Raw genomic sequence first — 14,257 nt, 5'->3', positions numbered from 1 at the left:
CACGATTGCCATCACGTTCTCTTTACCGATGAGTGTCGCATATGCCTTCAACCAGAAAATCCTCGGAGACGTGTTTGGAGGCAACCCGGTCAGGCTGAACGCCTTGAGACACTGTGAAGCGAGCGCAGCAAGGTGGAGGATCCCTGCTGTTTTGGGGAGGCATTATGTGGAGCCGACGCACGTCACTGGTGGTCATGCAAGGCGCCATAACGGCTGAACGATACGTGAATGTCATCCTCCGTACAATAGTGCAACAATGTCGGCGGTATATCGGCGAGGCATTCGTCTTTATGGACGACAATTCGCGCCTCCATCGTACACATCTTGTGAAATACTTCCTTTAGGATAACGACATCGCTTGGTTAGAGTGGCCAGTATGTTCTCCAGACATGAACCCTATCGATCATGCCTGGGATAGATTGAAATGGGCTGTTTATGGACGACGTGACCCACCAACCACTCTGAAGGATCTACGCCGAATCGCCGTTGAGGAGTGGGACAATCTGGACCAACAGTGCCTCGATGAACTTGTGAATAGTATGCCACGACAAATACAGGCATGCATCAATGCCAGAGGAAGCGCTACAGGGTATTAGACGTACCGGTGTGTGAAGCTTTCTGGACCTCCATCTCTGAAGGTCTAGCTGTATGGTGGTACAACATGCAATAAGTGGTTTTCATGAGCAATACAAAGGGCGGAAATGATGCTCATGTTGATCTCTATTCGAATTTTCTGTACAGGTTCCGGAACTCTCGGAATGATCCTCTGTCACCTTCTATTTATAGTTCATTCCCGATGAGTTCTCAAAAAATGTTCACAAGGACTAATTGGTGCCAGTAAATAATTCTACTAATCTAATTTCGCTTGCCGGGACCAAACTGTACTCGGTTTCTGCGGCGTTCACCAAAGACTGCGTTCCAGTCTTTCGTCAAGTATGGAATTCCTTACCTCTAGCATATGCTTTATGAGAGCTCACAACCGGCTGTAAGCTCTGCAACATCCATGTACTAATTTATATTTACGTGACAAACCCTATTTCTAGGGCTATATTTTAATTTTGACAAATGGATTTATGCCGACATTTGTTAAAACGGCGATGATACATCAGTCAATACTAATGTAAAATTGCCACCTTCTGAAGAAGACAAATTTAAATTTGTTGAAACCTAGGTAAAGAATTCTTCATCCATTGCAACTGGTCGGCTGTTAATAATTTTAATACGTGGAACCATTGCTGTTGTGCAGCTATGTTTAAAATACTTTATGAGTTTATTAATACATAGAGGTGACAAACGTCATACGACAGCGATGTGCACATGTATAAATGGGGGTAGTACAGCGTACACAAGGTATAAAACGGCAGTACATCGGCGAAGCTACCACTTGTACTCAGGCTTTGAATGCTGAGTGGTTGTTCGAGCTAGACACATGGGACATTCCATTTCCTAAATGGTTAGAGAATCCACTAATGCAATATCCACAGTATCAAGAGTGTGCCGAGAATACAAGATTTCAGACATTGCCTCTCATCACGGACAACGCAGTGGCCGACGGCCTTCACTTGACGATCGAGAGCAGCAGCGTTTCCCTAGAGTTTCAGAGCTAACAGACAACCAACACTGCTTGACGTAACATCAAAAATCAGTGTGGGACGTACGACGAACATATCTATTAGGATAGTGTTTCGAAGTTTGGCATTAATGGGCCATGTCAGTGGACAACCGATGTCAATGCCTTTGCTTGTAGCACAGCGTCGTCATTACCGGCTCTCCTAGACTCATAACCGTATCGGTTGAACCCTAGACGATTGGAAAACCAATGCCTGACGAGATGACTCCCGATTTCAGTTGGTAAGAGCTAATGGCAGGGTTCGAGTCTGTCGCAGACCCCACGAAGGCACTGACCCAAGTTGTCAACAAGGCACTGTGCCCGCTGATGGTCACTCCGTAATAGTGTTGGCTGTATTTACATGGAATTGACTGGATTCTCTGGTCCAAGTGAACGAACCGTTGACTGGAAATGGATATGTTCGTCTACATGCAGACCATTTGCAGCCACTCATGGGCTTCATATTCCCAAAGAAAGACGTCATGTGACCGGGCCACAGTTGTTCGCTATTGGTTTGAAGAATATTCTGAACAGTTCCAACGAATGATTTGACCACCCACATCGTCCGACATGAATCCCATCGAACATTTATGGGACGTAATCTGCAGTCATTTCGTGTACATCTTGCATCGTCAACATTTTCTCAATTATGGATCGCTATAAATGCAGTATAGCTCAGTATTTCAGCAGGGGACTTCCAACCACTTATTGAGTCCATTCCAAGTCGAGTTTCTGCATTACACCGTGCAAAAAGAGGTCTGACGTGATATTAGGAGGTATCCCATGACTTTCGTCACCTCAGTATAACGGCATTAGCTTCTTTAATTTCATTGTCATTTACGTCTGTGGATAGCGCATATACTAGTACGATTAAAACACCAATTGCTTATCTATTCACTTAGACCGTCAACGTCCTTTTTTATTTTCTGCACTTTTCCTATTACTTCCACTACGCTAGTATGAATAATCCTATCGTATCCACTCCAAATGCCCCCCTCTTTTTGCCACTACACTTCGCTGATTCTTAAAGTATCAGCCTACATTCTTTTCCTTTACATCGTTGAGATTTAGTCTCCGTCTTACAAGTAACCAGTCAAATTATCATCATTTTTTTCAATGATACTTCCCACTGAGTAGGCGGTGGGCACCTGGGGATTATAATGGAAGACCAATAAACTTCCTAAATGTTTAGCCTGGGGGAATCCATCATAATATCTCAGTAGAGAACAGCATGTGCTAAAAAGAGTTGCTGTGCTGACATCCCGTCGTCATCCAAACGCAGTAATGGAATCGTTATAATCGTCACAGCAAAGCATGCAGGTAGTATCACTGTTGTCTTACTAATTTCATCGATTTCACTTTCTGTGACTATTGAGTGAACTACCGCGCTCTAAGATGAAGCTTCTGTATTCACCGAACCCAACACGGAGTGTTGCTGCTTCCGCTTTGTTAGCTTTATCAGTGACCTGATCACATTCTCCTCACAGACAGTTCAGTCTTCACTGTGAATCTGACAATAGACCCTTATGTGGTGCTACCAGCTGGGACTTTTAGAATCGTATTCCATCTCTCTCCCATCATTCTGGCTTGTGACACAAAAAACCCGGCCTCGCAGCAGTGAGATAAGATTAGTGTGTTTCCAGCTGTGACACTAGAAAACAAGCAGAGGCAACGCTGGCTACGAGGATTTCCCAACAGAAAAGAAAATACAATAATAGAAAAGGAAACCATATGAAGTGTCCATATTTTCGACTTTTGATCACAGTAGCCTTCCTTCGAGGCCATAAGTCCAAGCTTCTCATAGATTGATTGAAAGTTTTTACTTGCGCATGACATAACTAGAGGAATCACATTACGAGAACTAAGATGGTTTGATCTCTATGTGGCAGACGAGCGTCCTGGTACGACGCACTGGTACATCTTCCCAGCTTCAGCTCCAGAGAAGATCTGTGATGCATTTTATGTCTGTAGTTAACGCTACACGTGAACTGCCTGTAAATCAACATTGGTAGTCTGCAGATCACTGTGAAGAACGTGACAGAGCGTTCTTCATATTGCACCACAGACCAGCACTTCTTTCTCGATTCGTTTGCAGAGAGCGGGAATAATAATTCCTTAAATGTCACTGTTATTAGTCTAACCTTGTCTATTCTGTCCACAAGAGAGTGATAGTTAGGGGATTACAGTGTATTAGTAGATTGTTCACTTAACATTGGTTCTTGAAGCCTAGTAAGTGTTTGCACGATAGTCAAATGACTGCCAGTCCAGGCTTTTATTTTTTCAGCATGTCCGTAACGCTCTCCCATGGGTCAACAAGATTCGTGATGCAGTCCTCTGCACACGTTGAACATCCCCTCCTAATCTTATCTCGTGTAGGTCCCATACACTATTCTACAAAGGTTCCGACGCGTGCGTTGTAAGAAATCTCTTAGCAGACTGCATTTTCCCATTAACCTACATATATCACAATGAATACAGACGCCCTGTGCTTTAGGTTCACCCTCCCTGCAATAATTGCTTCAGAGTAAGACAGAAATGGTGAGGATGAGGAAATGCTACTGTCGATCAATGTAACTACGGCAATATGTGCAGAAAAAAATCACAGCAGAATTACGTATTACAGATATCAGTACGTGGGCAACAGAGAACCAATTAGAACGAGAGTCTGTCAACTTCGATCCACGATATTCCCTGAGCGACTATCATACATGCTTCCGATCTCATATTAATAAAAAAGCTCTTGCAACCTCCAATGTCGTTTAAAAATAGTTATCTGAAACTGAACCTCAGACCACACGTGTCGAGATCGTTTCCACACGTGTAGCTCTACAACAGTAGACAATGCTTCGCCATATGTGAGCGGGCTTCATCAGTTTCCTGATTCGAAAAAGCCAGCCAATTGCCTGTCTCGTATTTATGGTGAGCGAGTAAAACATTCTGGCATGAAATAAATGATAATGTGGGGGAAGGGAGAAGAGGAGGGTTTTAAAGCATGCTTCCTGCAAGCATGTAACTGAAGTTACGGGAAGAAAGGCTTACGCGCTATGAATGTTTCATTTAACAGCTGTTAAACATCGATTTCAGACTTTTTCCCCTTATGTCGTCTGACTTATGACTGATTTGAATGCACCCTCCTCTCCGACTGCCATTTTATACTCCATAATTCGTCTTTCTCTTTAACTCAATATTCAAGAGTCATTGTTCTGTATTTGATTACTTGCAAGAAGAGAAAGCGGAATTAGCTTAATGACGGGAGCTGAGGCGGAAATCGGCGTAATCAGTGACTGTTGGCTCGTTGCTAACAGGATGATGCGAGATCCTGAGAATAAATATCGTCAATTCAATGGCCGGATTTGCTTTGCATTGCGTTACTCCTTTAAAAGATATCGGACTTCGTTACAGGAATTTAGACTAAATGCCGTTTATTTTATTGGTGCAACAGTGGTGGCCGATCAATAGCATCACCGTGTTAGTAATGTCCAACTTAGCCCAACGCTCACCTTTAAAAAAGGGCTGCAAAAACATTTAAAAATCAAAGTTAGGGCAAGGGAAAATGATAACACTTGTGAGTGGCATTGTCTCTTTCAAATAATTTTTATTAGTCTAATTAATATAATGAAAATGCGAAAGCATCTTACGCTAGTAGCTTCAACAAAGAATACCAGCGAGGAAAAGATTAAATAGAAGCTAATCAAGATCAGTATTTGTCTTTGAAATAAAAAAGGAGCAAAATTCGGATACAGATCCTATACATTCTACAAATATCTTTAATATTTCAGAGGACTTGTTAAATTTACATGTTCTTTTTACATATTTTTCTTTTATAACTCCTTAGTTATTTTTCTATATGTCACCTAATATCAGTTTAATATCAGCTACAAAGCTCATTTCTCATGCTTTACTTGTGTTACAAACTTAAGTAGTCGAAGCTGATGTAAGGTACTGAAAGCAATAAGTATCTTAAAGGCTGTAAAAGTTCAAATACAAATTCGGAACTCTCCAATTCGGATGTTTTATATAATAGAATATCTCGTTCCTCAAGCTTTCCTTTGTTTTTATAAATTTCTCACCATGACACTCTAGAGGGAGGTATGTTCTGAAGACGCCTTCCGTGTGACTTGGTGCCAAATCATTATTAAATAGTTAACTAAGCATCTGATCACCTACAACGTTTCTCAGTAACTTACTGGAATTAATAATAGGGCAAGTTGACGACCATATTAGTGTCTCCACGATTGAGTTAAAGAAGAAACTTACTCTACCACATAAATATGTAGGTAGACTTCACAATGATGTTAGTAGATGTTCCCTATTATAGATTTTAATCGTAAGCAAAGCCTCATACGTTCATTGAGCTCTGAAACACCATCTACTTTGTTCTACAGTCCTTAGTCGCTGCCCGCATCTCGTGGTCGTGCGGTAGCGTTCTCGCTTCCCACGCCCGGGTTCCCGGGTTCGATTCCCGGCGGGGTCAGGGATTTTCTCTGCCTCGTGATGGCTGGGTGTTGTGTGATGTCCTTAGGTTAGTTAGGTTTAAGTAGTTCTAAGTTCTAGGGGACTGATGACCATAGCTGTTAAGTCCCATAGTCCTCAGAGCCATTTGAACCTTAGTCGCTGCTCTCATCAGTGGTTATCAATCACTGTGTATTATGAATTCAGAGTGGATTTTTTGATTCTGTGGTAAGTTCTATGGGACCAAACTTCGGATGTCATCAGTCTGTAGACTTACACACTACTTAACTTAAATTAAACTGACTTACGCTAAGGACAACACACAGTCACCCATGCCATAGGGAGGACTCGAACTTCCGACGGCGGGGAGCGGGGGTGGGAGGGGGGGGGGGAGCCGCAAGAATGCAGAGATATAAAAATGTAGACACTATTCGATAGTCAATATTAGTGGAACAAATGACATACCGTTACAATTCTTGCATGGGAGGGAAGGTTATTTTATATGTTCAAAGTGACACCCACTCGTAACCAAACAACGTCGATGCCACTGAGCTGTTGACCGAACTACGTCTGCCAGTGTTGCCGGCATGATAGCCGTGCAGCACACCCCGGTAGTTTGTCGTAGCTCGTTCAGTGTAGCTGAGTTTTGTTGATAAACTTCATTTTTAAGCTTCCCCATGGGTAGAAGTCAAGATATGAAAGATCTGGAGACCTTGGTGGGTATTCAACAACTCCTTTTCGACCTATCCATCGTCCAGGCAGATTTTCATCCAAGTTGGCTCTGGCATCTCTGTGGTAGTGAGGTGGAGGAACATCTTGAGGGTAAAATCTTTCATTACCAAAAACCTCTCGGATGACAGGAAAAATCTATGTTTGCAGCATACGGAGAGACACCTCACCAGTGTGTACCTTCAAAGAAGAAAGGGCCAGTCAAACAGCGCGATGACAAGCCACATCACACAGTAACACCCGATAGATTAACGTGTTCGTCCACGTGAACATGATGATTTTCAGGAGCCCAGCACACGTAGTTGCGGCTGTTTACAGTAGCGTTCAGTTTGAACTACAATGGACTACACTACCGCCCAAAATTGCAACGGTATGTCATTTCCTTCCAAAGATATTAACTATCAAAGAGTGTTTACATTTTATGGACCCTTCTGTAATTACCGATCTTTTTCTTCTCAGCTGATTAATTTTTCCAAGTTTTGCGTAAACAGTTACAGCTTTTAGCGATTCGTAGTTTGATGAAGCCGCCTTACCTTTAATACATGCGACAACGGCTTCTCTTTTCGACTTTTCACTATCGTATCTCAAGTATACACTAATGCGGAACACGTTACACAATGGGAAAAAAATACGGACAGACACTAGGTGGCCGTCCAGCAGTACTCCGCTAGTGAAAAATGGAAAGTCAATACCTCGAAAGGCGAAACATAGGAAGGCCGTATTTGCATTCGACATACGCACACTGTAGTTAAATCACTAGTTGAAAATTTCTTAGTGTGGAGTGAGTAGCAGCCACGCACTCATCAGGAAACTACTGATCCAATAACGGTATGTGTCTTGCTGAAAATGTGGTTTGTTGTTTGGAGTGGTATACTGAGAGAACCAATGATATTATACCAGTGCACCATACTAAATGTGTATATTTCGAATTTTCAGTGTTGGCAGTTCATTTCAGACGATCCAAGTAGTTTACGCAAGCCAGGGCAGAGAATAACGTGTCGATAATCATAAAAATGCGTTCACACAACCTTAAAAATGGCAAGTGATTATTCCTGTACACAGAGGATAGAATACAGATTTTTGAAGACAGAGACATTACTACGTATGGACAGCATGGGACATAGCACTTTTTTTCGTAATAAACAATATTCGTACGACATTTGTGGATGAGAAACCCGATGCTTAATCTTTCCTTGCATACGAAATGCAGATGGCTTGCGCAGAGACTATTATTTGCAAATCATTGCGAAAGAAGCCTTCATGGCAGTTTGACGTTTTTCGATGTCGCAGTCATTGTATTGTCGTTTTAATAGCCAACAGGTTAATAACTCTATCCACTGTCTTCTCCCATGAGATCTAGCATCTGACGTACATGCTTCTCAATGTCAGCCAATCTCGTCCACGGTAGTAATAAGTCTCTAGAATACAAATTGAAGTCTAACTCTGATAATACAGTGTAGGCTTTCTCGGCCGGCTTTCATCTCCGACTGCGGGAGACAGATTGAGAGGCAAAGCGGTGAACTGGAACCAGAATCCGAGTGAGCACCTAATATACAGGGTGAATCACGAAGATATGCAAATATTTTAAAACGTTATTCTCCAAGTAAAATTAAAGAAAAAATTTCATATAAACGTAGGTCCGCAAATGTTCACTTACGGAGTAACGGCTAACAAAAGATTTTGCCTGAAATTTAGTAACTTCGCTAATATGAAGCCAACGCCAAACTGTATGAGGTTAAATAAAATAAAGCACGATTTCCATTTATTTTGTTGTTATTGATCTGGTTAATCTAATAAAAAAGGTCCTAGACGTGTATCGGCAGTAGTTTTCCAGAACATCCAGAGAATCAAAGAAGTAATTTCGTAAAATTTTTAATTTAATAACTACTTGCCCAATTTGTTTTTTTTTTTTTTAAATTCCAGACAATTGCTCAAAGTTTTCAACAAAAGTTGTAGAGAATTTAATTTTGGAAAAATGATGGCAATAACGTTAACTGAAACTGTATGAATGTGTCAGATAATCTGCTTTTATTAATACCATAGCACCCGTGAATTCATGTTAAATCGGAAAAACTAAGCTCAGTGTTAAAGAAGTTGTACAGTGTACGTACAGTTTCACAATACATTCACAATAAAAGTTCAGAAGTATCTCCACCGAGTTCAATGCATTTAGCTGCACGTGTGTGAACAGATTTTGTTGCTCGTTTCAGTTTCACAGAGTTGTTTCTAATTTCGTCTGCTGTATTCATAATGCGATCAAGTAATGCCTGACGTATATTGGCTTTGTCCTCATATACTGTCTTTTATCCATCCACATACATAAAAATCCGTTGGTGTTAAATCGGGCGATCTGAGTGACCACAGACGTGTAGCACTATGAACAATCCATTTCTGGGGAAAATGTTCATTTAAATGTGTAGTAACGGCGTTGGTGAAATGTGGAGGCGCGTCGTCATGTTGAAAATACATTTGCAATCGCGTAGGAAGTGAAACACCTTCGAGCAAGCGGAGAATTTCTTCTTGAAGGGATTGTAAGTACGTCTCGCCAGTTAGGCGTACTGGGAAGATGAATGGTCCAATAAAGTGTATTTTGATTATACCACACCACACATTGATACTAAATCACTGAAATCGCTGCTGGAAATTGCGTTGCACTGATGCATGTCGGTTTGCTTCAGACCATACGTGTTCGTTATGTAAATTTTTTATATCATCTCGAGTAAACTGTGCGTCATCAGTAAATGAAATGTCTTTGTGTAATTGTCCATTAGTTACACAACTCCAAGCGAAGAGCAGGATCTCCCGAATGTAAAAGATGCACTTTTTGTTTATGGTAAGGTTCAAAAATGGTTCAAATGGCTCTGAGCACTATGGGGCTTAACTTCTTTGGTCATCAGTCCCCTAGAACTTAGAAATACTTAAACCTAACTAACCTAAGGACATCACACACATCCATGCCCGAAGCATGATTCGAACCTGCGACCGTAGCGGTCGCGCGGTTCCAGACTGTATTATGGTAAGGGTACAGATATGACGTTTACTGGTACCCGGGATACGTTGAACAACATCCATAATGTGGTGTCACCGCCAGACACCACACTTGCTAGGTGGTAGCTTTAAATCGGCCGCGGTCCATTAGTACATGTCGGACCCGCGTGTCGCCACTGACAGTGATCGCAGACCGAGCGCCACCACACGGCAGGTCTCGAGAGACTTACTAGCACTCGGCCCAGTTGTACGGACGACGTAGCTAGCGATGCACACTGACGAAGCCTCGCTCATTTGCAGAGCAGATAGTTAGAATAGCCTTCAGCTAAGTCAATGGCTACGACCTAGCAAGGCGCCATTAGCATTACATAGCTTGTATTCTAAAGAGTCTCACTTGTATCGTCAAGAGCGATGTACCACAAGGATGGATTAAAGTTAAGTATTCCAGGAGCTACGTACTTTTCTTTATAGCATTCATTACGTATCCTGTTTCAGACCTATCTACTAGCCTGCGTGAGTTAACGCGTGCCTTTCGGCTACTTCCGAGTGGCGTGGCTGTCTTGTTACGCCACAACACATAATATCCTCATCACCGTTTTCACGTATCAAGCGCTCGTACTGATTATGAACGCTAGGTAGAGAACCTATCTTCCGCAACATTCGAAGTACGCCACTAATGATTCGTGCACTCGGAATCCTCCTAGTTGGATAACGTACACGATATTCTTTAGCTGCAGCCGTAGCATTACCATCACATTTTCCACAAATAAACACATTATCGGCGTATTCCTCTGTCGTAAATTCGAAAGGCACCCATGTTTCACAAATAATTTACAAACCACAACAATTACTATGTGGTTTCACTTAACTACATTGTTATTATGTTCTTTCAGTGAACAATACAGGAAACTAACTCGTTTCAAGGTTAGGAAACGACTGAAACAACTAACGGTTGCCAACAATGACATAAACGTCTCTACATTCTTAATCGAAAGTAAACAAATATACTTGTATAATAATCTCTGCTTCTCTGGATGTCTGCAGAACTACTGCAGTTACACGTCTGGAACTGGTTGTATTAGATTCACCAGACCAATAAGAACAAAATAAATGTAAATCGTGCTTTACTTTAACCTCGTACAGTTTTTCGATGGCTTCATATTAGAGAAGGTGCTATATTTCAGGAAAAATCTAATTAGCCGTAACTCCGTAACTAAAAATTTCCAGACCTATGTTTGTATGAAATTTTTTTCTTTAGTTTTAGTTTTAGAACAACATATTAAAATATTTGGATATCTTCGTGAATCACTCTGTATAGGCAGTGTATAGCGCAACGCAGGCCATCACATGGCGTCGGCTACGAGCGTATCTCTGGTAATGCCAACATTCTTGATAGAAATGAATCGATCGTCATTCTTACGGTGCAACACTTGCATCTGAATTGTTATTTATGGACACCTTTGAACAACAGGCGCTGCAGACTGTCAGTGAAAGACCAGCCAGGTGGTATCGCTACTTCGATGATACTTTCACAATATGGACACACGGTGCAGAGGATTTGGTTCCTTTCCTGATACGTCCCAACAGTATCAATCCGAAAATCCGATTTCGTATGGAGATTGAGAATGATGGCCAACTAAATTTTCTGGATGTGTCCTATCACGCGAGGGGACGGGAAGTTGGGTTATAGGGTTTATAGAAAAGCCACGCATACTGACAATCTTGTGATGTGCAACAGTCTGTAAATTTCAAGAAAATATTAAATGGCGGGCAAGATGTCGCAGAAAGGTGGGACAGATTGCCAGTTGGGAAATACGCTGAAAATAACATTCAAATTGTATTTTTGTTCTTCCAGGTTATTATTCCACACCAACAACATTCGTTCTTATAGAGAATTCATGAAGCCATCTAGAACATCCTACATATTGAATCTAATCTGGGGTAGACGACATATCTTGACAAAGTTCAAGGAACTCTACACATCGGACGAACTATTGCGTATTGAAATATCATCATCATCTGCTTCTGAAATATTCATGGCTGTTTTTTTCTCTTTTTTTGGGGATTTGATTTCTTTTGGCAACTACATTTTTTCTGCACAGGCTTTCCCTTTCTTCTTTCATTCAGTGGTTTTCTTTTTGTTGAAATAAACTCAACACATGTTAGATACTTTTGTTACTGTATTTTTTTTATTTACTTCTATGAGGTGCTACAGGAACAGGTGAAATCTATTCCAGCAATTTTGATGGAGTTTCTTCGTTAGTAGTGACAGAGCTGTCATTTAAACTGAAATTACCATGTGTGGCTGGTCCAGCATTAGCCAAATTCGTGCCGTGTTTGCAAGTAGAAGTTTGTTCTGTAAACAAATTTGTTTCAGACTTTGATGTTGATCGTTGATCTGGAGTCAGAACGTTGGAGACATCTTCAATAGTTGGGAGTTCAGTCTCAGAATTATTAACGTCTGAAACAAAGGCATGATTAGAAATTACTGCTCTATCAAGTGGGATATTTCCAGCAGCTCTAAATCTGGATACACCAATCTGGTCAGTTCCAGCACGAGTGCATGCTTTGAAGAGCAACTCTCCAACTGCTGCTTTCTAATTTTTCTGTGTTTGGATGCATTAGTTACAACGATGAATGACAATCCCCTATATAGAAATATTTTAGCGGTTTGAAAAATGATCGGGCTACTGGCTGTAAAAAGTGTGTCGTACGACCAGGCAAACAAACTATCGACACTTCGTTTTCAACATCTAGATACAAAAAGGGTGACAATTCATATGAGAGGCATGATCATCTAGCAGAAGCAAAGCAGGCCAGGTGTCTTTCTAGGAACGAAATGGTTTTTGAACCACTCCAGGAAAATATCAGTGTGGGCATAATCGGATTTCCTTCTCATTACAACAGCTGATCCTGCAAGAATGTTGTCTTCAGCGTCTTATTTCTTACTGATCCATTTGTAAATGCAGGACGGTGGTAAGAAATCTCCCTCATCATTAGAGCAGACAAAAGGAGAAGTACTAACATGGACATCTCTGCTTCCTTTGGCCGCCGCAAACCTTCCCATGCTCATTGTTTAACTACAGACCAGTTTTGTTTACGTTGTAGATACTATCTGTGCAACTTCCCCCTAGAAAAATTAATGAATGAATGTGCTGATAAACCTCTTACATTATTTGATTTTCAAACAGCCGAGCAGAACTGAACGTACTCAACACTAAACTGACACACAATATTTTTAGCGCAACGCAGTCTGACTTTCAATAATCCCTACAAAAGAATGGCCCTGACTAACATTAATCTATACCTTTCACAAATCACTTACCTCACAAAAATCTTCGTTACTCGAACTACTGCAATACAGCGAGCGCCACTACTGCCAGCTAAATCAAACTACTGAACGCACTAACTACTGATAGGCATAGTCAGCAAATGAAAGAGTTTGATAGAGAACAATGTATTTACCTTAATAGTGTTCAAAAGTCATTATATATAATATCAGTTCATGACATTCAGTCTTACAAATTTACTGTCTCTGATGGACACACGTCCAGATCATCCGCTCTCAAAACTCCGCCATTTCTCTCCCCACATCCACCACTGCTGGCGGCTCACCTCCAACTGCGCAACGCTACGCGGTGTTAACAGCCAACTGCCCAACACTAGAATAGCATATACTCCAACAATGCAAACCAACCACAGCCTTCACACAGCACAGTCAGTGATTTCATATAGAGCGCTACGTGGCGTTACGAACATAAAGACCTAAACAGCCTACTTACATAGCCCCCATGCTCCCCACAAAAAATTTTACAAATTGTTTGGGCAGTGGCCAATGCAGATTTGAAAAAAATTTTCATAATTACAACAACAAAGAAATCAAATGCACACACTTATTGATATACTGTTGGTCAAAAGCAAAGATTTTCTCACAGTCCATAAGACAGTCCTGATCGTTCATCACAGTAAAATTGCAGTGTTTTTCTCAAAGTCTGAGGAGTAAAAGAAAATGCACACGAAAGTAGTGGATTTCCATGCAGTCTTGAAGTAGTATTGTCCTTCCAACGGGAAGACAGTGCCGACTCTTGACATGCAGACAGGTAATGGGCCACAACAGAACAAACCCACAGTAGAGTCAGACGAAATTTTGAAGAATATTGATAGGTAGGTCATCACAGAGCAGACCCACCGTAGTCCTAGTAGAGATTATGGTATTGGTGGGCCACCAAAGGTGCAGACCCACTGTAGTCCTTGTAGATATGGCTAGCAGCCATCTGTTGTGACAGTGTTGGTGCACAATCACCATTGAAGAGTCTTGCGGATAATAAAGCAAGTCCATGAACCACCACTTGTGCACTCACAAAGCTTTTGTAATTGTCCTTAGAACCAGCAATGCTGTTAATCAGTCCCTTGCTGAATTATTAACACACGTCCAAACACTAACAGTCCTCTTTTTTTTCACGTATTGTGCATATACTA

This window comes from Schistocerca nitens, chromosome 1, assembly GCF_023898315.1.
Source record: "Schistocerca nitens isolate TAMUIC-IGC-003100 chromosome 1, iqSchNite1.1, whole genome shotgun sequence".
Taxonomy (NCBI): domain Eukaryota; kingdom Metazoa; phylum Arthropoda; class Insecta; order Orthoptera; family Acrididae; genus Schistocerca; species Schistocerca nitens.
Note: the sequence above shows the minus strand (reverse complement) of the source record.